The following is a 26,492-nucleotide window of genomic DNA, read 5'->3' on the forward strand; positions in this document are numbered from 1 at the left end:
TCGTTCGGTAGAATGATTTTTTCTAAGTTCCTAATACTATACTCTTCACAGATAGACACCTTTAAAAACCTCCCACACCCATTCTGGTGTAAGAATAAATGAACACTGTGCTGTGGGGCCTTTGAAATCTTAGGGAGAAATACCTTTATCCACTCATCACCGGGGGATGATTAGAAATCTTCCCTGTATTGTCTCATTCTTCACAGCTCAGATGACTTCTCTGGGGAGAGTCTTTTATTTTATCATTTTTTTAAATGCTTAGATTTATATCTTTGTTTACTCCTTTTCTCTTGTTTCCTCTTGCTTCCTAGTTTGGACGCTTCAGAATCTCTCTCCTTGTTCTTTTCCTTACTTTTCCTAGAGTTTATTTTACAATTCCCCACAAACATTTCCATTTACTTCCCTCTCTAATTAAAATCTCTTTAGACCATCAGCCACATTCAACATAAACTACTTATACTCAAGTCCCCATTTACTCATTAATATGGTTTTCTTCCTTGGGTTATCACACATCATAAATTTCTGGCTACGTTATGGTTAGATGAGCTTTTGTGGGCTAACCTGGGACCCTGGTAACTGTGTATAACACTGTTTCTATGGAAAGTGCATTATTTTCTAAGCAATTGATTTCTAAATGGACATCTGGAATCCACCCATTTGTAAGTCAGGAGCTACCGCTACACTGGAGGTACATAAAATAGAAGGCAGCATTTTTGACTGTGTTAGCCACCTTCTATGCTTATGCTATTCAAAACCTTCTCACACAGCCATGTTCCCATGTGCTAATGAAGAGCTCCTCCCAGCCCCGACCATGGGGAACGGTCAGCAAGAGGACTCACAGGCACAGAAAAAAGTCCAAGGCGTAGTATGGGCCAAGAGAAAGCCACACTTCCATTTTAACTTGGCGAAACACAGGAACACAAAAGCAGAGACCAAATTATCACCTTTTAAAAAAGACCATCTCCATCCCTCAAAACCCCACCTTCCTTCCTTCACATCACACCTTAAATTTTTTTTTTTTTTTTTTGCGGTACACGGGCCTCTCACTGTTGTGGCCTCTCCTGTTGTGGAGCACAGGCTCTGGACGCGCAGGCTCAGCAGCCATGGCTCACGGGCCCAGCCGCTCCGTGGCATGTGGGATCTTCCCAGACCGGGGCACAAACCCGTGTCCCCTGCATCAGCAGGCGGACTCTCAACCACTGCGCCACCAGGGAAGCCCCCTTAATTTTGACTAAGTGGTGGCAGCTGTCTGCTCTAATTCCCAAGAAGACCCTGAGTCTGAAAAAGAATATACAATGAAAATTCATTACGTAAGCTCCTAAGTAATATACTAAAAGAAAAGGCATCAGAATCTTTTCTTGGTGCTTGTTTTTGGCTATAGCTTCTGCTCCAGGAGCTTAGTAGAATTCAATTCCACAAACACTGAGTACTTACTTGGGGCCAGCTCTGTGGTAATCGCAGGTTAGATAGTGAAACAAATTTGAGTCTCTCACCTCAAGGAGTTTACAGTCCAATGGATGAGAAAAATACATACAAACAGAATATAATTCAAGGCATATATAAATAGAGCAAGGCTATTAAATGCTCCCTTCAAACACTTCCATTTTTGAAATTTGACTGTTTGTTTTTAGTAAACATACTCAAATTCTCACTCATGTGATTTGTCTTTTACACACGGCTCAAAATCTTCCTGGTAACAGTAGGCCAAAGAAGATCAAATACTTTTTATACTGTCTTGGAAGCAGTGGTTGAGGGTATAATAAAGATACATGAAATCCATAGTCTAAGTAGACAAGCGATGCAGCATAATAATTTTGAATTTGGTCAGAGAAGGCGAAAATAAGAAACAATCATTAGCTGACTGATAACTACTAAACAGATGTTTTTCCAAAATGACAATTCAAGCACTAAGAAGGTAAGAACCGACTGAAATGCAAACTCCAGAAAACCAGCAGAGCTGCTTCTGCAGTAGGAAATAATCTACAGTCAAATCTCTGCCGGATCCTCCGTTGGGACTCTCCAGCTTATTAAAAAAAACAAAACAAAACAACAACAACCATGAATATTATGATGTTTCGTGTTTAGGAAAAGGTACAAAGGAAAACAAGTAGTCTGGCTGCAGATTTTCCTCCCCAGATTTAGAAGTTTTTCTCCCTGAATCACATTTCCAATAATAGAGTCATTCTAGCAAGCTGTATTTAACTAAATATTCTTTATGACTTGGGTGCTTGCGGATATACTGTATTTTTCCACACTTGTGGACAAGATGTTGGCTTCGTTTTACAACCAACATCTTGTCCACATCAGGAGAGCTTTCTCACACAGACACGCATACCATGTGGGCTACCTGCTGAGTTCTGGCACGCTTGGCAGATTGCAGAACATAATGGGAAGGCAGTTGAAGTGGAAAAAAACCTTCCTGGGAATTTTTTTAAGTGGTTAAAAAAAGAGGTATACCGTTTCCTAATGTCCCACACTGTGAGTTGGCACAGGGAAGATAATCCAGGAAATGAGATGTAAAAATTGTACACAGGTTCCTTAACAGAAGAGGCATTTTGCAAACAGCCAATATGAAGAATGCATTTCTCTTTAGGAAGTCAACCACTTGAAAGTTTTACTTTTTAATTAGCCACATGGAAGTTGAAAGAGCTGGAAACAGTCATTGATTCCACATGGAGATCTTAACCAGTTGCGTTCCCCTTTCTCAGAAGCCAGCAGGCTCATTTGACAGTCAGGGCATTCAAAGTAACTATGTTGGAGAAGTATATTCACTGGGCAATGTTTTTAAGAATTTCAAATAGATAAGGAATATCAGGTTAATGTCATCTAAGTGCAATATTTTAGTCTTCTACTTTGGTGTAATGTTTTCTTCAAGTAAATTATGTGGCATACCAAAGTAGAAAGTAAATCCTCTTATTTGCAAAGCCAAAAAGAAAGAAAAAAGAAGAAATGCAATAGCACCACCTAAAGGGCACTTAACTGCAATAAAAACTAAACAAAGGTTAGATAAGCAGTAAGGACTTTTTATTTTGCTTGAAGGTACAATGTATAAGATTGCTATGATAAATGCAATTTGACAGATGGTACATTGTGGGGTAGTCTCTGGAGAAGTTATATTCTGGCTCTACATCCCATCTGAAAAACTGGACAAAACCAATGCAATCCACAGAAAAGATCATTTTGTAAAATTTAAAACTTGGTTGAATTAATTCAAGTGGATGATACAACTAAATGTAAGAGCTAAAATTATAAAACTCTTAGAAGAAAACAGGAGGAAATCTGCCTGACCTTGGGTTAGGCAATGATTCCTTATATATGACACAAAAGCACACGTGACAAAAGGAAAAATAGATACATTGACTTCATTAAAGCTAAAAACTTTTGTGTTGCAAACAGCGCCACCAAAAGAGTGAAAAGACAACTCACAGAATGGGAGAAAACATCTGCAAATCGTATATCTGATAAAGGACTTGTATCTAGAATACATGAAGGACTCTCACAGCTCAACGATAAAAAGATAAATAACTCAATTTTCAAAATGGGCAAAGGATGTGAATAGACATTTCTCCAAAGAAGATATACAAATGGCCAATAAGCATTTGAAAAACTGCCCAACATCATTTGTCATTAGGGAGCTGCGAATCAAAACCGCAATGAGATTCCAGTTCACACCCACTAGGATGGCCATAACCAGACAGACAATAATAAGTGTTGCTGAGGATGTAGAGAAATTGGAATCTTCATACATTACTGGTGGGAATGTAAAATGGTGGAGCTGCTTTGGAAAACAGTTTGGAAGATCCTCAAAATGCCACTGTACCTCAACTGATGAATGGATAAACAAAGTATGGTATATATCCATACACTGGAACATTATTTGGCAATAAAAACAAAGTACTGATACATGCTATAACATGGGTAAACCTTGAAAACATCATGCTAAGTGAAAGCAGCCAGACACAAAAGGCTACATAATATGACTCCATTTATATGCAATGCCCAGAATACATAAATCTAGAGACAGAAAATAGATTAGAGGTTGCCTTGGGCTGGGAAAGTGGGGGAATGGAGTAAAAACGAATGTGTATGTGGTTTCTTTTAAGGGTGATGAAAATATAAAATTAGATGTGGCCACGGTCAGAAACCTCTGAATAAATTAAAACCACTGATATAATTTACAGAGGTGAAGTATATGGTATGTGAATTATATCTCAATGAAGCCGTTAAAAAGATTTGGAGTTTTCGGGCTTCCCTGGTGGCGCAGTGGTTAAGAATCTGCCTACCAATGCAAGGGACAAGGGTTCGAGCCCTGGCCCAGGAAGATCCCACATGCCACGGAGCAACTGAGCCCTTGCACCACAACTACTGAGCCTGAGCTCTACAGCCCGCAAGCCACAACTGCTGAAGCCTGTGCGCCTAGAGCCCGTGCTCCGCAACAAGAGAAGCCACAACAATGAGAAGTCTGCACACCGCAACGGGGAGTGGCCCCCACTCGCCGCAACTAGAGAAAGCCCACGAGCAGCAACAAAGACCCAACACAGCCAAAAATAAATAAATTTAAAAAAAAAAAAGATTCGCAGTTTTCAACTGCCACTCAACCAGCAAAATGGAAGGTATTATTTATATAAAAAAGTAAAATCCCCATGGCCTTTGTGATCCTGTAGTTTCCAAGCCCCTGCTACCACATTAGAGGGGAGGACACAATTACCAGTTGGTGTGATCCCGCTGCTGTCAGCAGCAGAAGTGGGGCTGGAACCTGGGCTGCCCGACTCCCCGCAGGCCTGGGACGAGGGTGAGGCACACATTTAAGGAGGCGCCACTCCTAGTGCCTTGCCTGTCTGGCCCAGCCCTGGGTTCCACGCACACTCTTTTCACATCCCCTCCCTGGGAAATTCAAAATGAGAACATCTGCACATAGAAACACTATTGTTCAAGCTTCAACCCTCATTAGTCATTGTTTTATCTACAAAAGTCATTAAAGAAAAATACAAGTTTTTTCTTTCCTTTTACTTTAGGGGAAAGAGAGATGACCCAAAGAACAAGAGGTTAGGCAGAGCTTGGAAGGAAAACCAAGTGAGAAAAAACACAGGCTTGCCAAGAGGACATGTTTTCTTGGATGACGCAAACAAAGAGTACAGCTTGTTTCAACTGCTTCCTTTAGCATGGTCTCTGCAACACGTCTCCACAGCGGCCAGCTCAACCCATAATCTGTCAACCTCTTACTCATGTCTGTACCAACATGCTTCATTTCCATTGGCTGAATTTCTTTGTGAGTGCAATGAAGAAAGGTTTCCATTATGGAGAATATGGCTTATCAGTGCACGTGGTCTAACTGCTACAGCGAAAATGTGGAGTTACTGATACTCAACAATCCCTTATTTTTTATTTGCACATTTAGGCATTCTCTCTAAAGCCAGCTCAGGACACACCCTTTGGTTTATATCCAATGCACAAACTCAGGTATGAAGTATTCCTGAAAGAGTGTGTAGGCTTGCAGTTTTATTTTGCCCACTTGTTTATTTCTACCTCGATTCTGGTCACAGATGATGGTGGGAAAGATGACAGTGCTCTCCCACATCTATCCTGATTGCCTATCCTGCCTGTCGATGGCATAAAATGGCTCATAAGGCAAGCCTTTCTATTTACATGTTCTGATTTATTTGCTGTTGTCAAAGATTCCCTGTTTATTATCCCCTCCAGAATGAACTGCAAACTTCAGCTAAACATACTTTCATACCACTTCCTGCTTTAATCACAGCACCTACTTGAAATCACGGACATGCTTGGTAACTCCAAGTACAAGGATCCCATTACACAGCAAGTTAAATAGATGCCCAGCTTCACTGTTCCAACGTTTAGTTTTGCTTCATTTGTTTCCCCAGATGAGCATTTCACTCATTCCTAAGTCTTCACATGGGGCTTTGCCAACACTGCTAGGGTGTCTCTGGGCACTTAAACTGCTTGGTATCAACTAGAGTTCTTGAAGCCTTGCCAACTGGACTTTCTGGGTATACCACTTAGAGAGCAAATAGGTTTGGGCATTAGGAAGAAAGTTCTTGTATACCCAAGTCATTTATTCCACAGAGAAGCAGTTACACTTAATGGTTAACAAGGACTCCAGAAGACTAACTCACAGACAAGGCTTGATACTCCACTTCACCACTTACTGGCTCTGTGCACATTACTTATCCTACATCTGCCAAGTATCCTTAACTAAAAAACAGGGACCAATATAACACCCATCCTGTCAGGCTGTTATGAGGATTAAATGAGGTGCATAGTAGTTACTCTGTAAAAGGCAGTGGCTATTTTTTGGTTGTCGAACTTCTGCCTTTAGGATGCTTCCATCACGCACTATTATGCTGGTTTGCTCAGAGGTAACCAAAACAGGATCCTTCTCTTTCAAGAGCATATGGGCTAACTGGAAAATAAATTACTGACTTGAAAACACTCAAAAATCACTAGGCTTACTGCTGACAAATAAGAAAAAAATTAAACAATAAGTGCTCTCGTTTTTATGGATATATAACAATAGAATCAATATGCCATGAAAAAGGTTTATATCTCATTAGGAAATCTCATATATCTCACTGCATAGGACTGTCCATTAAAACTTGTTCTTTATCTCTTTATTTCTTTGGAATTCAAAGGCAACATATCTTGCCATAAACATCCAAACATTACAGAATTATCTATAATGTAGAGAGGAAAAGTTCTTAAGTCCCATCCCAACCACTGTCAGTTGCAGGGGAATACTCCAGATTGCATTTTTCTGTGTGTTTTCTTTACCAACTTTTCCAACTTTAAAAAAATATATAAAAGATTGTAGCACTTTGCAAATTGCTCCCCCCCACCCCTTTTAAACTCAGCAATACATCTTGGACATCTTTTAGGTCAGTACATGTAGATGTACCTCATGGTTTTAAACAGGATGGATACACTCAATTTATTGAACCAATCTCAAACTGAAGAGCATTTTGGTTATTTTCAGGTTTTTTTCCATCACAAACAACACTTTCACTGCCAAATTCTTAGCAGGTTCACAGCCTGACCTAGTCTCTAGATATTTAAGAAAGCTTTTCCAGGTTTCATCATTATCCTCTGGAATGGCCACATGCATCCTCAAGTGAATGCTGCTATTTTATGTCTTTTTCTCTTTAGGAAGTTTAGGTTATACTGTGCATAGGAACATGGCTTGTTTTGTCCTAGCTTTCCAACATTAACTCTTCCCTAAAATAAAAACAAAAACAAAAACCCAAAGCATCTGTGTTTATGTTAAAATCCTCTGAAAACGCATTTCTCTGTCCTGGCCCTTTCATCTGGTTCAGTAGGTCTTTCCTCTGCAGCAATTTTCATGGAGGTCCAGAACATACTAACCTCAGCCTCACCCCTCACTGGTGCTACAGCCTTGGGTAAGTTACTTATGATCTCTGGGCCTCAGATACCTCATCTCTGAAGTGGGGATTACACAGAAATGAGGATTAAACGAATTAATATAATGCAGAGTACTCTGAGCAGTGCCTAGCAATAAGTGTTCAATCAATAGTAGCCATTATTATTAATAGTTGTGTGGTTGCTTTTAATGATTCTTTTTTAAAGACCTGAAAATACCGATTTCTGCCCCTTTGTGGGGAGTGTTTCTCACTCTTGTTTTTGTAATGGGATTCTGCCTCTTTCGCCTCCATCACCGTTTAGCTGGAACCCAGATGCTTGGGCCTTGTCCCTCAAACACCCCTAGTGATTCACAGCCAGGTAGCAGCTGGCCATGCAATGCGGCTGGAAGAGCACAGAGCAGACCTTTCCACTCCAAAATACACTAATGAAACGCGACACTTAGAGATTCATTACCTGGGGCCTCAGCAGCTATTTGGTTATCAGGAATTCACTGCTTAAAATACTAAGATTCCTGGGAGGAAGAATACCCTTTAGTTATCAGTTTTCTGCTTAGCCAAGACGAGCTGACAGGGAGCTAAGCCAAAATAGGTGGAAGTAATAGCTCCGGGGATGGGGAAGGGCTGAGAACCGGGCTGAGAAACAGCCTAGAAGGGGGGAAAGTTTCACCTACTTTCCAGGGTGCAGCTCCCAGGTCTTGCCTTAGCCTCCAGCACACTGAGAGCACCAAGCCAGGCTTAGGGGGCTCCTGGACCCAGAGAGCAGGGGATGAACCGCGCATCCCTGGAGTAGACGGCCCTGTGCCCTGTCCTGCCAGCCAGGTAACCACAGCCTTGGGCTTATTGCCTCCTCCCTCTTAAGGCAATTTCACCCCTGAGCAGCTTCAGACAAGAAATAAAGGTGGCCTTTTAAAGTGGGATGATCCTGCGTGTAAGGCCACAGGCTAAATGCCACCAGCCACCCTGATGTGCTTTTTTTACATTTGGCACTCACCAGAGCTGCCTGGGTTTACAGTTACTTACTCATTGGCCGGGCTCCCAACTTCATGAGAAACTCTGAGGATTCAGATCTGTTTTCACCCCTGGGTTCCCATCACAAGGTCTACACACTACGCTTATTAAGATGAATAAATTGGAACTGGGGGCTCTGTTTTCCTATATGCCCCCAATTAACCCCTGCACTTTCTAGCTAAGGTCGAAAGCCTGTTATGTGGCCACCATGGCCAACGAGGAGGGTTCTGAGGACTAGGACTAAGGCTGATGCGGGGGTCCAACTGCAGGTGTGGGCAGGACCCCCAGTGCGACAGCACCCAGCAGCTCCCAGTCTCCTGGGAAGAAGAAAGGCTGCTTCCTGTCCACCTGTCTTCCTGCCCACCTGTCCTCCTGTGCTCTCACCTGCTCGAAGCACCGGTCCTGAGAGTGTTGTGCCTGCCCTCTTTGTGCTGTTCGAAATGAACCCTGAACACAAGGTCCGCTTGAGAGTTTATATTTTGTAAGTTCCTTGCAAAGGCTGGGAATAAGGCAACACCTTTCTGCTGCGGCTACCAAATGCCCTCGCGCCTTCCACAGGGCTCGCTTCCCCTCACTCCCCTCAGGGTCAGCCTCCCCCTTGCTGCTCCTGACCTCTGGACATGGAAAATACCCTCAGCCTCGTCCCCTCACTCTCTTATGTGCCCTTTCTGTGACCTGGACCCACCCCAGAGTCCTCTGCCTCAGTCTAATTCACTGTATTTCTACAACTTGCGTTTCCAATACACAGCACACCCATCCCCAGCAGCCCTGTCTTAGGTGTCCACCTACATCCTTCTGCAGAGAATGACCTCAAGCACAACTAGGCTTTTAACCTAAGCTCTTTGATGACGGCAGTGATTTGGCTGAAATCCCTCAAGTCTGACGGCAGCACTGAGATGCCAACGATGGTCCAGAGCAGCCACTGGCCGCTGGCCCTTGGATGGGGGATGGGCTCTGGCAGAGGCTGCCTGGGTCTTGAGTCTTCAGAAGAGTTTTACACCAATGCAGCAGCCCCTGAAATTAATTTTCTATTAAAATTTAAGCCTCTCAGTCTGATAAACAAACTGCACATTTGCTGTGGATTCTGTATCTGACCTTTTACACTGGTTTTGTCAACAAAATTTACTGTATTCATACATACTAATGTTCTCATTTGGTTCCGTATCTTTAGTATACTGTAAATTATCAGCAAGTACATAAATGTCTCGGCCTGGTAATATAGTGGCCTGAAATGACTTCCTTTTTCCTTTAAAGATGTTGCATGTTTTAATGGTAGGTGTTTCTAATTAACTTGAAGTGCCATAAAATGCCCATGTATGAATCAAAGACAAGCGAGTTGCATTAAATTAAAAGTGCAGTATCTGACTAATGCTAACAAATTAGGCATGCCTTCAAGATGCACGATTTCTCTGTTTGGAGTTGTCATCTTATTAATGCAGGGATAACAAGGCTCCTAAAGCACCCGTGCCAAATGGGCCTTTCAAAATTAATATTTTTGGCCATCGATTAGGAACACAATATCAAGCTTTAAAAAGACTCCCACTCAGGCATCTCAACAGAGCACCCCCTTTCTTCTTCCTTCATAAATGAGCTCGATTTGGGGATCTGATCTTTTTGCCAATATAAGTCCAAATGAGCACTGTAAATACTGAAATCAAATGTTACTACTTGGCCTAATTTTCTTTCAGCCTGCAGCTAATCTTTATTCAGCCTTAATGAGTATTTATTGTGTGACCCTGACAGCTTGCTACTGCTGTGATAAATTATCTGACTCAAGTCCGATTAAAAATGCAACCCTGAGTGCTAATTATCTCAACAGACCTGCTTAATAACAGCATTTCTTGTCAATTATGGAATCGCAGCATGGGTGTCAATAGGAACAAATGCCCAGGCCTACCTTAGACGCTGACTTCCCGTAATGCCCTTTTACTTGCCATATGTAAATCAGAGGGCTTCTGTACCTGTGGTGACCTTTTATTAGCAAACTGTCAAAGTGATACAACTAGCCATAGCAAAACCCCTACTACCATACAATTAGGGGTTACAGCTTAGGACAACAGGAGGTCCATCAGACATAGCTAATTATGGCCTGTCCAGCAGGAAGAATTAGCTGTTTTTTAAATTTATGCGAGCTTAAGCATGGCCCACAGGAGGGAAGCTACTGGAAAGTCAGGGCTGGGGAGGTGGAGGCACAGAGTTGCCCAACTGTTTTCTACAATTTTTCAGGGTGTCTGGAATCAGATCTGAGTTCAATCTCAGTTCTGTCACTTACTTGCTGTGACTTGGCATAAATTAATTCAACTGAAAAACGGAGCCAACACCGTCCACCTCATTGACTTGGGGCTGGGGTAAGGATTAAGAGGTAACATTATAGGGCTTCCCTGGTGGCGCAGTGGTTGAGTGTCCGCCTGCCAATGCAGGGGACACGGGTTCGTGCCCCGGTCCGGGAAGATCCCACATGCTGCGGAGTGGCTGGGCCCGTGAGCCATGGCCGCTGAGCCTGAGCGTCCGGAGCCTGTGCTCCGCAATGGGAGAGGCCACAACAGTGAGAGGCCTGCGTACCGCAAAAAAAAAAAAAAAAAAAAAAAAAGAGGTAACATTATAGAAACACTTAGCATGGTCCCATCACATAGTGGGTAATGAATATCTGTTTACTTGTTTTTCTTCCCGTGACCAAGATAACAGATAATAACAATAGCTACAAGTAACATTTATGCAGCTCTCCCTATGTGCCCTGCACAATGTCTTAACATGTATGTACCTGTCATTTAATCTTCCTCCTTCACCATAGTCAGAATTTAGAAGAATAATGGGGATGTAACATACAGTGTGGGGAATAGTCAAGAATATTGTGGTAACTTTGTATGATGATAGACTTATGGGGTGATCATTTCACAATGTATACAATGTCATTATCCTGTACATGTGAAACTGATATAATATTGTACGTCAAAGATATGTCAATTAAAAAAGAATAGCTGTGGCTATCCCCCTATAGATCATTTAGTACAGCCCCCTATTTATAGGGAAAAATGCCTTAAACTATTCAAAACCAAAGATGAGCATCTCCCAAAGATTATCTGAGGCAAACACTTTGCAGCCTACCTGGTAATAGTAAAAGGAGCAGCACCGACTGAACTGAGCATTTACTCCAGGCCAGTCACTGTGAGGAGCGCTCTACTTTGTTTAATCCACACCATATGCCTCTGATCAGCTTCCCTTTGGGGACTGGGAAATAGGGTAAGAGAGGTGAGGTGGCTTGCCCAACACCCCATAACTGGCAGGTTTCAGAGCCCAGGCCTGAGTCGAGAGCCAAAGGCCCCACCTCCCCAAACTGGAGGAACCTGGCTGTGTTTTATGTATCTCAGCAAAGGCTTTTAGTGGAAAGAATGGGAGAGGCTGACACCAGCCCTAGGATGTTACACTACACCGTTATGTGGCACTTTAATTATAAGGAACAATAAATAATATGTGCCTTTTTGGCTCTCTGCAGTGACAAGCCACAAAGGAGCAGGGCGGGGACCATGTCTGATACACACGTTGTCTTTTCAGGGGGGCAGGGGTGCTGGGGAGCAAAGTGAGAGGAGTTGCTGTTTTATCACATGACCTCAAGCATTTGCAGCCTTAGCTGGTAATTCTGGGGGCACAGACCTCCTCCCTCCTGGCTTTTATGACTCCAGAGAGGCTTGCTTTTTCAAGTAGAAATGCCATCACTGTTCAATTCGGCCACATCGCCACCTTACTGCCTTCTTACCTGCCTGCCCTTACCAGGCTGACCTGACAGGAACCCAGAGCCGTGCAGGGAGTTCCGAGCACAACCTGAAGCAACCGCCTTAAAACTGGCTCTGAATCTTCCCAGATTCAGAAGGTACCGTCTAGGCGAACCTCTATTAAAATACAGATGTTCACGTTCCCTACATCTGGACGATGTGGTCTATGTGGGAAGGACAGAGAATCCACCCCGTTCTGTGAGGGGCCAGATGACGTCTCCCCCGTGGCCACACCCAGGTTGGCTGGCAGGAAGGATTCGGGGCTGTGGGAAACAACGCTGGGAAAGGAAAGCAGTGTCAGGCCTCACTGCGCCAGAGGCTGCACGGCCCGATGGCTAATGAGGCCCAGATGAGGGTCTCTGGGTGACAGATCTGGGGAGATGCAAGAAAGGAATGTGATCATTTCCTTCTGGTATGTGTTCCCTCTTGCCCAGCACCTCGGGCCTACTTCATTACTTCCTTCACATACGATCTCAAGTGTTTCATAAACACTGTGTTGGCTAATTTTCTTTCCATGGCGCTCCAGTCAGCCATCCCCTGTCCTGAGCATTCGCGGTTTCCCCATAAAGTAAGCACACCTGCATTTTCTTTGATGAGCACAGCTAATTGTCATTTGGGGTGACATACAAAGCTCTTCCTCTAGGGTATTAGCTGAGGCTTAACGCGTTCCACAGAGATACGTGGTGACCCCGTTTGCCACTTCCCAAAGCCTCTCATTGTCTTGTAAAGTCTAGGTAAACCTGATTTCGGTTGGGAATAAAACCTCCCTGGGCTTAAGTCTGTCTCCTGATTGTCACATTTCCTTTGATTCCTAAGACATCATGCAATGTTAATGTGGAAATTACTTTGTACCCCTTCCCTCCTCGGTGTGTCCGTAAACATCCATTCAAATTCCACATAAGGTTTTGCAGGAACTATGGAAACACATCCTCTACAACAGGGGTCCCTAACCCCCGGGCCGTGGACTGCTACAGGGCTGCGGCTGTTAAGAACTGGAGAGCAGGAGGTGAGCGGCCGGCGAGTGAGCAAAGCTTCATCTGCCGCTCCCCATTGCTCCCCGTCACTCCCCGTCACTCCCCATCGCTCCCCGTCGCTCCCCATGGCTCTCCATCGCTCCCCGTCGCTCCCCATAGCTCCCTGTCGCTCCCCATAGCTCCCCGTCACTCCCCATCGCTCCCCGTCACTCGCATTACTGCCTGAACCATCCCTCCTACCCCGGCCCCGGTCCGTGGAAAAATCGTCTTCCATGAAACTGGTCCCTGGTGCCAAAAAGGTTGGGGACCGCTGCTCGACCAACAAGTTTAGCACAAAAGTTATTGTCCCGCTGGGCAGAGCCCTATGCTCTGGTACCGTTTACTGCCCTCTGAACACTCCAAAGAGAACTAAATCTTTTCGAACACATTAGTAATAAGGAATGTAAGACAAGCGCCCAGTGTGCTCTTGGAGTCCTACTTGTATCCTCTGCATTCCAAATTGTTCTACGCATGAGTCCAGTTCAACATAAAGTGTGGCCCAAAGGCAGAGTCCACAGTGCGTGAGGTTTTAACGGGCCCCTCCCTGTCTTCAGGCCAATCCCTTAATCTTCAGGGTATCCAGCCATTTGCCATTTGGCTTGGATATGCCAGTCGACACATTTCTACTGAAAAATCAAGTAATATGACAAACAAACTGTGACTTAAGTGGTGGACTCTGTTTTGTATGTGGATGCCAGATTTGAGCCCCTATTATCAATTTTTTCTTTTTATAATGATGACCACATCTTAAAAATTAATTATGCCTGCTATTTATTTCACAGTCCTGGTCTCAGGCCAACAGTATAGTTCCTTGAATTTGCCTGAAACATACGGACTCAGGATTTCATTTATGGTTTTTGGTAAAGTCACGTTCTTCCCCAAATCGTGCACATGAGAATCTTGGGTGGGGTGCTGTCATTTGCCTGAAGCTGTTTCCATTAGCAACGACATTTATAAAAACACATGTCGGCAGTTAGCACCCCTGCAGAGTGAGTACAGCCAGCCCCAGGGAGCTTCATTTCTATTTTGGGGTCTCACTGTCCTTTCAAGGGGCAGAAAAAGATTTTGGAGCATTTGGCTCCACAGGAAACCTCTTGCCTAGTTTCTGTTTCTCCAGACCACACCCTTTTGGGAACCTATCAGTAACCAGCTACGAGGAGTCTATTATTTCATTTTGGATTTCAAGAAATAATCTGCGACACCTCCCCCTTTTTGCATTATCACCTTAAAACTATCACAAGACCTACAAGAAAACAGTCCTTCCATCTCAGATCTTTGAGGGATGTGTTTGAGAATCCACTTTGGTACTTCGGGGGCACTGAATTTTAGGGAAAAAAGCCTTTAGAAAAATCTTTCGGAGCCAGAGCTTAAACACACAGCTGTTGGGCGCAGTGTTTTAAGACAAAGTAAAACACGAAGATATTATTTCAAACAGAATTGAGTATGTGGGTATTGGCTTTATACAAAATTATGACGGTACTAGTACATAAAATACTCGGTGAAGCCCAGTGGATGAGCCACACCTAGCACTAACTTTCTGGATTGTGAAGAGCTCTCCTGATTATCCCCACTGAGCTTCTGTGCAGCATCTCCCAACTTCTCGCCCTGAGGGAGACCAGCAGGGCCCTGTGCACCTCCTCTCTCAGCCCCAGGGCTCGTGGTCCCTATAAGTCAGACGGTTTCAGCAATTCCTCCCCCCACTCTCTGAAATTACCATCACTTCCCCGACTAGGTCAGGTTACTACTGTTAGTTTTTTTATGGCTATTTTATTCCCTCCAGAACAACACATCTCAGGGGCCTGGTTTATCATGGTACTCTTGCTAGGGGTCCTCAGGACCAGCAGCATCAGCGTGGCCTGGACCCTTGTCAGAAATGGAGACTCTCGGACTCCACTCCAGACCTACGTGGTTTGTATGTAGTTTGGTTTGAGAAGCACTGGTCTGGAACTGATAGACGTTTCTGGAAGTTACTAATTTCTCAGAATTCATCAGTGATCTCGGAACCTGAGGCAGTCCTCAGAATATCAGCAAACCCCCCCCACCCCACCCCCGCTCCACACACACACACACACTTTCCAAAACCTCACAGGCGGAGTGCTTATTCTATTTGGGCAACCAGGAGCCATGTCTAAACCTGAAGTAAAATGAGTTATTTCGTCTAGAAGGGAAATTAAGTTTTCTAGTTCCCACAAGCACCAAATAGGGATCAATAATTTTGAAGAATTAACCTAAAGAAGATCTACCTAATATGCAACTACGAAGGCACTTTGGGACCTTGCAGGAACTCCTCTTCAGCACTAGCTGACAGAAACCAGGGACGCAGCTGCCTCTGTTTTACTTGAAGTTCTACCGGAAGAAAGAGGTGAAGAGTCTCCATGGATCCCCCAGTAACCAACTAAGTCTCCTTGAGAATGTGGAGTTCTCAATGTTTCTAAAAGCCAACTAGGAAGTTGGGAATACAGATGCCTGGGCTGCATTTCATTCCTCTAGAGCAGAATCTCTTAAGGTTGGAGCCAGGGATTTGTGCTTTTAAGATCTCCCTAGGTGACTCTGAGGAAGGGATAGGAGCCATTGTTCTAGGCCACTGAGCGGCTCCAAAGGTGGTTTGAATGCTGTTGCTATTTAACCTCCATCACAAACACAGATTTAAACACAGATTTAGACGAGGTAGAATTGTGAATCCAAAGGCAAAGAAGGATTTTGCTGACTAAGTGTCAGTCTTTGAGGTTGCACTATATGCTTAGTAAGGTATGTTGGTCTATTTATTACGCCAATAAGCGCGGACAGAATATCTCTTTAATTCATAAATATGTGGTACCAACAAGTGCCACTGTCCTAAGGTGGGTGGGGTGGGAAGAATTCAGAATGTGCTGGGCAGCCATGCTATCTATGCCTGCTGCATTTAATCAGAAATAGTTCTGTATTTTTTGCTTTCAGGAAAATTTGGTTAAAGTCTAGATCATTTGAGAGTGGCATCCCGAAACTGTTTGTTTTCCCTCTCTGAGGTGAAAAGAAATACCTTATGTCTGTTACATGTGCCATGTTACCTAATAAAGCAAGTGATATTATGTATTTTGATTATCTCCAGAGAGCCTACATTTTTCTTGCTTTCTAGTAGGGTAGATTATTTCATCACTATGCCCAAGGATGTGCATAATGTCATATGTTTGCAAAAATATGCTTTCAAATGCTTCCAAGATTAAAATAACTGTCTTGTATTATTTTGCTCTCTGTTGACAGTTCAATTTCATTTCATCACTGGACATACTCTTTCTGTAATGGGTTTATAACTGCTACATCATAGTAACCGTCCATAAAGAACAACATAATAGGGCTTCCCTGGTGGCGCAGTGGTTGAGAATCTGCCTGCTAATGCAGGGGACACGGGTTCGAGCCCTGGTCTGGGAGGATCCCACACGCCGCGGAGCAACTAGGCCTGTGAGCCACAACTACTGAGCCTGCACGTCTGGAGCCTGTGCTCCGCAACAACAGAGGCCACGATGGTGAGAGGCCCGTGCACCGCGATGAAGAGTGGCCCCCTCTTGCCACAACTAGAGAAAGCCCTCGCGCAGAAATGAAGACCCAACACAGCAAAAATAAATAAATTAATTAAAAAAAAAAGAACGACATAATAGGAACAATTAGTTTCCTAAGAATCTACCACTCACAGTAAGTGTTTTCTGTTTTTGGTATTTGTGGCTTGCAACAGCTTCTGCTCCTTTCAAATTAATCTGTTTTAATACAGCATTAATTTCCTGACATTTCACATAACTTAGTCAAGTCCACACTTTGATCCCTTTGATCTAGGATGATCTGTAAAGCCAAACAAAAAACTATAAAATTCTAAATGTAGCAAATTTACTCTCTTTTCGCTCCACTCTATTTGGTTATTTACATCGCTAGTGACATATGGTAATAAATTGCTATCAGCATCCACTCCTCACTGTGGATCAAAGCCTTGGAATGCTTGATGAAAATTTATTAGGCCTCTGCCCACCGATTCCCACCTGGCCGCTCACAGTACCCGCCGCCAGCGCTACCTTGGGCTGGAGACAGAGACTCTGATGACTAACAGCTGGGCATCTCAGCCAGCCAACCCTGCCTCCATCCTCTAGGGCTGGCCGCCCCTTGCCTTCCTAGCTCTCTTTCCTCATCTTACCTAAGTCAACCTGCAGCAGAGGCTGCCAGGAATGCTGGGGCAGAAGGGGGCAGGTGTGGCTTGCAGAAGCATCCCTGCCAGTGACAGTGACCCATGCCGCTCTGCTGGTGGGTAACAGGCAGCTCATCGATGTAGTGTAGACTGAAGGGATCCAGGGAGGCTGGGCAAAGAGAGAAACGCTCTGAGGGGCTTTACAGGGAGATTTATAAGACCCAGGGGTGTTTACACCTGTGCTCAGTTTTGAGCATTTTACTTACTGCTTCTTGCCTCGATGCTTCAGTTTATCACCACAAAGATGGTCAAATAAAAACTACATGCTGGTATTTGGTAAAATTTATATAGAAGGCAGCTGTTTTATTTTTTCCCCCTCACATAAGTCTCATCTAGTCAAACAAATCTGTCAATAAATATTACAGTCTTTAAGGTACAAATGAAGCTTTTTTTTTTCTACATTAATTTTCCCCACGACACCACATACCTATGGAAAAAGAACGCAAGTAGAAACTTTAGTAAGCGTCTCTAATGACTTCTACAGTGATAACTTAGCATTTGTATACCCCTGTATTGTCAAGGGGTTAGAATAATCCCAAATGTCCCATATTCTGAAGATTGGCCTCAGACACGTCAAAGCATTTATGGCCAAGGAACACAGCAATGGTCTGTACATGCTGATGAGCTACAAGGGCTTGTAGATAGATTCCTTTAACTTTCAAAATATGGAGGAACCTAGCTCAGTCTTATTTATCAGTTCTCACAACAGTGATATTAACCAAGCTAGAGTCCTTCCTGCAAGCTATATCCCATCTTTTGGGTGATTAAAAAAAGTAAAGAGACTCCTGGATTTAAAATACCATACTTGAAGGTAGTGGTTGAGTTTGGGAGCTCTGGTTTTGAAGCTTTCTCATCTAAACCCGCACCATAATTGTGTCAGTGTTCAACCCCAGGCCAGCAATGAGAAAAGTTGGCAATTGACATCATTAACTATTACCTGCCCTTAGAAGACACCCATTTTCCGAATAGCTGGAAGGCTATGACATATGCTAAAATGTGCATCCACAAGTTCACAAGTCTAGATAAGAGGCTGAGTTCAATGGCCCTGTTGTCAGCTGCATAATATCCCATAAAAGCTGCTCCCTGCATCAGTTACATCCTTTGCATCCTTATCTGGATTGTTACCCTTTGCTTCCCCCCCACCCCCCACCCAGAAACCTCCAATTTGCAGTCACATAAATTCTTCAGAAAATATTGTTCCATATCAGGATTCTGAGAGGCCAGAGACAGTTGAGAAGGGAACGGGGTTTGATACAAGGCAATTCTCAACAGAAACATCCTGGGGGATCCTGATCCTTGACTGCCATGATCCTTTCGGTAGTTGTGCCCGCCTGCCACTGTGGGTTTTTTTCCCCCTTTTCCTCTTTGATAGCTGAGGCCCACATGCTGCTGGCTTTTCAGAATGCATGCTAGTCCCAGGATCAAAATTACACACGGGGAAATGATGCCATGCTCATGATGGGATGCTTAGCTTTGCCATGTGGGTCTTGACCTATAAAATGGGCTCTTGTGGTCATTTAACATTCTGCCTCCTAGCCAATGCCAGTCTTGAGGAAGCTCCACCTCACGGCTCTGCCAGCTTCGTAGAATGTATGTCCGGAGCCTCAAGTTTCCCCTTCACATTCAGGCAAAATTATTTCCCCACTGCCTCCTCATTCCAACTTAGAAACTTCCCAGGTTTCCTGACTACAGGATCCCCTCCTATTTACTGGTCACTCGGTGTCCAACCTACATTAGAGAGATTTCCTGCTCTCTGTGACACTTTTGACAGAGCCTCACCCCCTACCCCGACCCCTCTTTGCTAGACACAGATGTCCATTTGAGGTTCACAGACATCTGTTAACGTTCTCAAGGCTCCAGCCTTCATCGTACCATCAGGAGCACAGGAAATGAGATTATGTATACCAAAAGGTTTTATAATCTGTAAAGTACTACACAAGTGGTTCCTTGGGTGAGCCAGATCTCACAATGTAAGCTTTTTTTTTTTTTTTTTTGGTATAGTTGTTGAGTCTATCCAGTTTGAAGTCACAGTAGGACACTGAGCTGCCACCCTAGACAGTTGTCAGTGAATCATCTGTAGGCCTACATATGCAAAGCTGCCTCATTTTTAAGATGGTCCAGTGTCCTTAGGCATGTTTGGAGCCATCGCCTTGTAACTCCATCCTTCCCAAGAGGGGCTGGGATTCTCCAATGACCTCATCTAGTGGGATGAAAATACATCTGTGGAAGACTATCCACAAATGGCCACTATATTTTTTTTTGAATTTTATTTTATTTATTTTTTATATAGCAGGTTCTTATTAGTTATCTATTTTATACATATTAGTGTATATATGTCAACCCCAATCTCCCAATTCATTCCACCATCACCACCACTCCCGCCACTTTCCCCCCTTGGTGTCCATATGTTTGTTCTCTACATCTGTGTCTCTATTTCTGCCTTGCAAACCAGTTCATCTGTACCATTTTTCTACACTCCACATATATGCATTAATATACGATATTTGTTTTTCTCTTTCTGACTTACTTCACTCTGTATGACAGTTTCTAGATCCATCCACATCTCTACAAATGATGCAATTTCGTTCCTTTTTATGGCTGAGTAATATTCCATTGTATATATGTACCACATCTTCCTTATCCATTCATCTGTCGATGGGCATTTAGGTTGCCTCCATGGCCTGGCTATTGTAAATAGTGCTGCAATGAATATTGCGGTGCATGTGTCTTTTTGAATTATGGTTTTCTCTGGGTATATGCCCAGAAGTGGGATTGCTGGGTCACATGGTAATTCTATTTTTAGTTTTTTAAGGAACCTCCATACTGTTCTCCATAGTGGCTGTATCAATTTACATTCCCACCAACAGTGCAAGAGGGTTCCCTTTTCTCCACACCCTCTCTAGTATTTCTTGTTTGTAGATTTTCTATTCATGCCCAGATTTTCTAACCAGTCTGAGGTGATACCTCATTGTAGCTCTGATTTGCATTTCTCTAATAATTAGTGATGTTGAGCAGCTTTTCATGTGCTTCTTGGCCATCTGTATGTCTTTTTTGGAGAAATGTCTATTTAGGTCTTCTGCCCATTTTTTTATTGGGTTGTTTTTTTTTTTTTTAATATTGAGCTGCATGAGCTGTTTATATATTTTGGAGATTAATCCTTTGTCCATTGATTTGTTTGCAAATATTTTCTCCCATTCTGAGGGTTGTCTTTTTGTCTTGTTTGTAGTTTCCTTTGTGGTGCAAAAGCTTTTAAGATTTATTAGGTCCCATTTGTTTATTTTTGTGTTTATTTCCATTACTCTAGGAGGTGGATCAAAAAAATCTTGATGGGATTTATGGCAAAGAGTGTTCTTTCTATGTTTTCCTCTAAGAGTTTTATAGTGTTCAGTCTTACATTTAGGTCTCTAATCCATTTTGAGTTTATTTTTGTGTATGGTGTTAGGGAGTGTTCTAATTTCATTCTTTTACATGTAGCTGTCCAGTTTTCCCAGCACTACTTATTGAAGAGACTGTCTTTTCTCCATTGTATATCCTTGCCTCCTTTGTCATATATTAGTTGACCACAGATGCGTGGGTTTATCTCTGGGCTTTCTATTCTGTCCCACTGATCTATATTTCTGTTTTTGTGCCAGTACCATACTGTCTTGACTATTGTAGCTTTGTAGTATAGTCCGAAGTCAGGGAGTCTGATTCCTCCAGCTCCGTTTTTTTCCCTCAAGACTGCTTTGGCTATTCGGGGTCTTTTGTGTCTCCATACAAATTTTAAGATATTTTGTTCTAGTTCTGTAAAAAATGCCACTGGTAATTTGATAGGGATTGCATTGAATCTGTAGATTGCTTTGGGTAGTACAGTCACTTTCACAATATTGATTCTTCCAAACCAAGAACATGCTATCTCTCTCCATCTGTTTGTGTCATCTTTGATTTCTTTCATCAGTTTCTTATAGTTTTCTGCATACAGGTCTTTTGTCTCCCTAGGTAGGTTTATTCCTAGGTATTTTATTCTTTTTGTTGCAATGGTGAATGGGATTGTTTCCTTAATTTCTCTTTCTGCTCTTTCGTTGTTAGTGTATGGGAATGCAACAGATTTCTGTGCATTAATTTTGTATCCTGCAAATTTACCCATTTCATTGATTAGCTCTAGTAGTTTTCTGGTGGCATCTTTAGGATTCTCTGTGTACAGTAGCATGTCATCTGCAAACAGTGACAGTTTTACTTCTTCTTTTCCAATTTGTAGTCCTTTTATTTCTTCTTCTTCCCTGATTGTTGGGGCTAGGACTTCCAAAACTATGTTGAATAATAGTGTCGAGAGTGGACATCCTTGTCTTTTTCTTGATCTTAGAGAAAATGCTTTCTGTTTTTCACCATTGAGAATGATGTTTGTTGTGGGTTTGTCATATATGGTCTTTATTATGTTGAAGTAGTTTCCCTCTATGCCCACTTTCTGGAGAGTTTTTATCATAAATGGGTGTTGAATTTTCTCAGAAGCTTTTTCTCCATCTACTGAGATTATCATACAGTTTTTTTTGTTTGTTTTTGTTTTTGTTTTGCGGTATGCGGGCCTCTCCCATTGTGGAGCACAGGCTCCAGATGCGCAGGCTCAGCGGCCATGGCTCACGGGCCCAGCTGCTCCGCGGCATGTGGGATCTTCCCGGACTGGGGCACGAACCCGTGTCCCCTGCATCGGCAGGCGGACTCTCAACCACTGAGCCACCAGGGAAGCCCCTATCATACAGTTTTTATTCTTCAATTTGTTAATATGGTATATCACATTGATTGATTTGCATATATTGAAGAATCCTTGCCTCTCTGGGATAAATCCTACTTGATCATGGTATATGATCCTTTTAATGTGTTGTTGGATTCTGTTTGCTAGTATTTTGTTGAGGATTTTTGCATCTATATTCATCAGTGATATTGGTCTGTAATTTTCTTTTTTTGTAGTATCTTTGTCTGGTTTTGGTATCAGGGTGATGGTGGCCTCGTAGAATGAGTTTGGCAGTGTTCCTTCCTCTGCAGTTTTTTGGAAGAGTTTCAGAAGGATGGGTGTTAGCTCTTCTCTAAATGTTTGATAGAATTCACCTGTGAAGCCATCTGGTCCTGGACTTTTGTTTGTTGGAAGATTTTGAATCACAGTTGCAGTTTCATTACTTGTGATTGGTCTGTTCATATTTTCTATTTCTTCCTGGTTCATTATTAGAAGGTTATACCTTTCTAAGAATTGTCCATTTCTTCCAGGTTGTCCATCTTATTGGCATAGAGTTGCTTGTAGTAGTCTCTTAGGATGCTTTGTATTTCTGCAGTGTCTGTTGTAACTTCTCCTTTTTCATTTCTAATTTTATTGATTTGAGTCCTCTTTTTCTTGATGAGTCTGGCTAACGGTTTATCAATTTTGTTTATCTTCTCAAAGAACCAGCTTTTAGTTTTAGTGATCTATGCTACTGTTTTCTTTGTTTCTATTTCACTGATTTCTGCTCTGATCTTTATGATTCCTTTCCTTATATTTACTTTGGGTTTTGTTTGTTCTTCTTTCTCTAGTTCCTTTAGGTGGAAGGTTAGATTATTTCAGATTTTTCTTGTTTCTTGAGGTAGGATTGTATTGCTATAAACTTCACTCTTAGAACTGCTTTGGCTACATCCCATAGGTTTTTTTTTTTTTTTTTTTTTTTTTTTTTTTTTTTTTTTGCGGTACGCGGGCCTCTCACTGTTGTGGCCTCTCCCATTGCGGAGCACAGGCTCCAGACGCGCAGGCCCAGCGGCCATGGCTCACGGGCCCAGCCGCTCCACGGCATGTGGGATCTTCCCGGACCGGGGCACGAACCCGTGTCCCCTGCATCGGCAGGCGGACTCTCAACCACTGCGCCACCAGGGAAGCCCATCCCATAGGTTTTGGATCATTGTGTTTTCATTGTCATTTGTCTCTAGGTATTTTTTGATTTCCCCTTTGATTTCTTCAGTGATCTCTTGGTTATTTAGTAATGTATTGTTTAGCCTCCAAGTGTCTGTGTTTTTTACATTTTTTTCCCTGTAACTGACTTCTAATCTCATAGTTTTGTGGTTGGAAAAGATGCTTGATATGATTTGTTTTCTTAAATTTACCGAGGCTTGACTTGTGACCCAAGATGTGATCTATCCTGAAGAATGTTCTGTGTGCACTTGAGAAGAAAGTGTGTAATCTGCTGTTTTTGGATGGAATGTCCTATAAATATCAATTAAGTCCATCTTGTTTAATGTATCATTTAAAGCTTGTGTTTCCTTATTTATTTTCATTTTGGATGATCTGTCCATTGGTGAAAGTGGAGTGTTAAAGTCCCCTACTATGATTGTGTTACTGTCGATTTCCCCTTTATGGTTGTTAGCATTTGCCTTATGTATTGAGGTGCTCCTATGTTGGGCACATAAACATTTACAATTGTTATATCTTCTTCTTGGATTGATCCCTTGATCATTATGTAGTGTCCTTCTTTGTCTCTTCTAGTAGTCTTTATTTTAAAGTCTATTTTCTCTGATATGAGAATTGCTACTCCAGCTTTCTTTTGATTTCCATTTGCATGGAATATCTTTTTCCATCCCCTCACTTTCAGTCTGAATGTGTCCCTAGGTCTGAAGTGGGTCTCTTGTAGTCAGCATATATATGGATCTTGTTTTTGTATCCATTCAGCAAGCCTCTGTCTTTTGGTTGGAGCATTTAATCCATTCACATTTAAAGTAATTAAAGATATGTATGTTCCTATTACCATTTTCTTAATTGTTACTGGTTTGTTTTTGTAGGTCCTTTTCTTCTCTTGTTTCCCACTTAGAGAAGTTCCTTTGGCATTTGTTGTAGAGCTGGTTTGGTGGTGCTGAATTCTCTTAGCTTTTGCTTGTCTGGAAAGCTTTTGATTTCTCCATCAAATCTGAAGGAGATTTTGCCGGGTAGAGTAATATTGGTTGTAGGTTCTTTCCTTTCATCACTTTAAATATATTGTGTCACTTCCTTCTGGCTTGTAGAGTTTCTGCTGAGAAATCAGCAGTTAACCTTATGGGAGTTCCCTTGTATGTTATTTGTCAATTTTCTCTTGTTGCTTTCAATAATTTTTCTGTATTTAATTTTTGTCAATTTGATTACTATGTGTCTCGGTGTGTTTCTCCTTGGGTTTATCCTGCCTGGGACTCTCTGTGCTTCCTGGACTTGGGTGGCTATTTTCTTTCCCATGTTAGGGAAGTTTTCAACCATAATCTCTTCAAATATTTTCTCAGGTCCTTTCTCTCTCTCTTCTCCTTCTGGGACCACTGTAATGCGAATGTTGGTGCATTTCATGTTGTCCCAGGGTCTCTTAGGCTGTCTTCATTTTCTTTTCATTCTTTTTTCTTTGTTCTCCAGCAGTGAATTCCACCATTCTGTCTTCCACGTCACTTTTCCGTTCTTCTGCCTCCGTTATTCTGCTATTGATTCCTTCTAGTGTATTTTTCATTTCAGTTATTGTATTGTTCATCTCTCTTTGTTCTTTAATTCTTCTAGGTGTTTGTTCTTTAATTCTTCTAGGTCTTTGTTAAACATGTCTTCCATCTTCTCGATCTTTGCCTCCATTCTTTTTCCGAGGTCCTGGATCATCTTCACTATCATTATTCTCAATTCTTTTTCTGGAAGGTTGCCTATCTCCACTTCATTTAGTTGTTTTTCTGGGGTTTTATCTTGTTCCTTCATCTGGCACATAGTCCTCTGCCTTTTCATTTTGTCTTTCTGTGAATGTGGTTTTTGTTCCACAGACTGCATAATTGTAGTTCTTCTTGCTTCTGCTGTCTGCCCTCTGAATGGCCAGTACTGTGCTCGTGGGAACTTTAAGTCTAGGTAGGCATATATTTTACTAAAAAATGGGCTTTTTATAATAACGGCCTCAATAATCATCAACCTACAGTAATTGAAAACTATAGATCAAACATTTGTCCGGTATTTATGAAGTCATTCTAACTTTGAACCAAACTTAGTTAACAAAACTTGAATTCTATATTGTCCTACTAAGTACTGACTATGTGCTATGAGCTAGATATTTCATTTAATCCAATCCTTGGCCTGCAAGGTGCTTCACAGAACTACACCCAGTGGTCACCGTATCCAGAGGTTAATTATCCCAAGGCCAAGCATAGGACACAAAATAACTATAAAATCAATTCAATAAGATTAAAAATGCACTGATGGCACAATCTGAATTTCAATTATAAAAAAGACACAACCCTTGCATTCAACATGATTTATCCTTTCTCTTCTAATTTTCTGCAAATACAAAATGAGGCTACTACATTTTCTTTTTAAAATGGTATTTAAATAAATGTCTGTATGTATACTATAACCTTGTCCATTCTTTTATGATAATAAAACACCTAAACCAGAACTAACTGGTTCTAACCATTTAGTTCTAATGGAACTAACTACTTCCACTTACCCATCTGACTCAAGAAGCTTGGCTCAGTGCCTGGTACACAGTAAGGGCTCAATAAAGAGTTAAAATTTTTTTAATTAATTAATTAATTATTATTTTTGGCTGCCTTGGGTCTTTGTTGCGCGTGGGCTTTCTCTAGTTGCAGCAAGCGGGGGCTACTCTTCATTGTGGTGTGCGGGCTTCTCATTGCGGTGGCTTCTCTTTATGCGGAGCACGGGCTCTAGGCTCTTGGGCTTCAGTAGTTGTGGCTTACGGGCTTCAGTAGTTGTGGCTCACGGGCTCTAGAGAGCAGGCTCAGTAGTTGTGGTGCACAGGCTTAGTTGCTCCTCGGCATGTGGGATCTTCCTGGACCAGGACTCAAACCCACATCCCTTGCATTGGCAGGCGGATTCTTAACCACTGTGTCACCAGGGAAGCCCGGCAGTTAAAATTACTAAGCATATCTTCCCTATTGAAATACACTCTTTCATTTTAATCTGGGCATGATAACTTCCCTGGAAGAATACTATTGTAGCTCACCCTCTAATGTCTTATAACAGTCCTTACCCTGTGTTCCTGCATTCCTTAGCTCTGCTAAGCCCAAAGAATAATACTATTACCATATAAAATATCAAAGTCTCTGACTATTTGGAAAGTGCAATTTGTACCAGGTTCCAAAGCATCTGCTTTATATACAA

General features: G+C 42.3%; 1 protein-coding gene across 4 annotated transcripts in view; it reads right to left on the reverse strand.

Annotated features, from left to right (window-relative positions):
• Positions 1–26,492, reverse strand: part of JAZF1 (JAZF zinc finger 1) — a gene marked incomplete at both ends in the record, with an annotated part of 355,552 nt that overhangs the window by 96,058 nt on the left and 233,002 nt on the right. The window lies entirely within an intron of this gene.

This window comes from Hyperoodon ampullatus, assembly GCF_949752795.1.
Source record: "Hyperoodon ampullatus genome assembly, chromosome: 9".
In the NCBI taxonomy this organism is placed as follows: domain Eukaryota; kingdom Metazoa; phylum Chordata; class Mammalia; order Artiodactyla; family Ziphiidae; genus Hyperoodon; species Hyperoodon ampullatus.